Source organism: Hyalella azteca, unplaced genomic scaffold, assembly GCF_000764305.2.
Source record: "Hyalella azteca isolate HAZT.00-mixed unplaced genomic scaffold, Hazt_2.0.2 contig10531, whole genome shotgun sequence".
Lineage (NCBI taxonomy): Eukaryota > Metazoa > Arthropoda > Malacostraca > Amphipoda > Hyalellidae > Hyalella > Hyalella azteca.
Genome location: NW_025940565.1, coordinates 157,494 through 159,093, shown reverse-complemented (window position 1 = coordinate 159,093; position 1,600 = coordinate 157,494).

Here is a 1,600-nt window from a genome sequence, read left to right as displayed (position 1 = left end):
TATTTCTTGCATCAGAGATAATTAAAAGTTTGCTAATGTTAACAGCATTATAATACATGCAGAAACGTACATTTTTTTATAGATATTAAAAATTTAGGCTCTATGACTTGTATACTATGTCTATCACAGTCTATAGGATTTTGAATCGCTGCATGCATTCAAATTCAAATTAGGTCCACCCACACCACTGTGGACAAGGTGTCATTTGTGTCGCCAAAATCGCCCTTTCAAGCTCAAAATGTCGCCATTGTCATTGGAGATCTGTCGCCAGAGCATGATTAGCCACTAAAGTTTGTGGCCAAAAAAAAATAATAATATGCCATAATTAGGTCTTTTTTGTCAACATGACCCAGTAACTAGTGAAACAACAGTCTACTATGATCGGGATTGATATGATGCATGGGTTACGGTGCGCTGGGAAAACTGCCATGATAAATGAGCTCAGACTGCTCAGTAAGATATTTCTACCCAATTTAATTGGGAATTACATTTTAAAAAATAGAAATTCAAAATAGAATTAGGCCAATTCTATTTTATAACAAAGAAATTCAGACACGACAAAGATTTATGGGTCGGTAGGTACAATGGAAGGTACATGCGATGATGCAAATAAAACTATTAATATGAGCAGTGAAATTTACACACTGATGCTAGGTATAAGCGCCACTGTTCAAGTTGATTCATCCACATTTGAATACTGCTTGATTCCGTTCATTCATCCAACTGACTAAATTCATATTGTTAAACAAAACCTTTTCATTCAATATAGAAGAATACATATATACTTAGCTGGAGCTGGTGAGTGCTGGTCAGCTGAGAGGAGTCTCTGGAAGCAGAGTCGCCAAAAGTGAATTTATAAATTTGTTACTAATCATTTTAAGGTAAATTTGTCGCCAATATCTTCTGAAGGCACATAATTAGCTGATAATTAGTCACCAAAGATATTTGAATATTCTGACACTTTGTCCACAGTGGCACCCACACCCCACGGCCAGTGTAGCTGTAGCTGTCAGCTCGCTCAGAAGTGTGAAAGCTTTTGCCGGTGAAGGTGTGTTATACGATCGGTCCATAAAGAAGTGTTGATCGGTTCAAAATGACATAAGAACAGGTTCTTTTGAATAACCTATGGATTGGCACCATGTCCATAGGTATTGTCCATTGTCCAATGTCCATTGACGACCATTCATGATTCTGGATTCATCCAGTCCAGAGATTCCAGCAGATCAAACCAATGATTTTATACTTAACATTCTTATGAAAGAATTAAAAGCCTAAAAGGTATTACATATTAGGCTACATAAAATTAAGATCATTAGCTGATGAATGATGATCAGTAACCAGTGACTGTGAGTGGCAGTGACATCATAAAATTAACATTGATAAATTAATTGAAGCAGCAGCTATCACTAGCAGTATTTTGAGTATTTGGTAGGTAATAGCCTAAATACCTACGTCATACTTACTAGTAGCTGTAGGCTAGTATGGAATATATCTACTTGGCGAGCCGCGACTGAATTTTTCGAGCCGTGGTTTTATGGATTTGCCAGCCGTGATTCCATGTGTATAAGAGACAGGTGCTAAACAGTGCTATTGGAAAAAA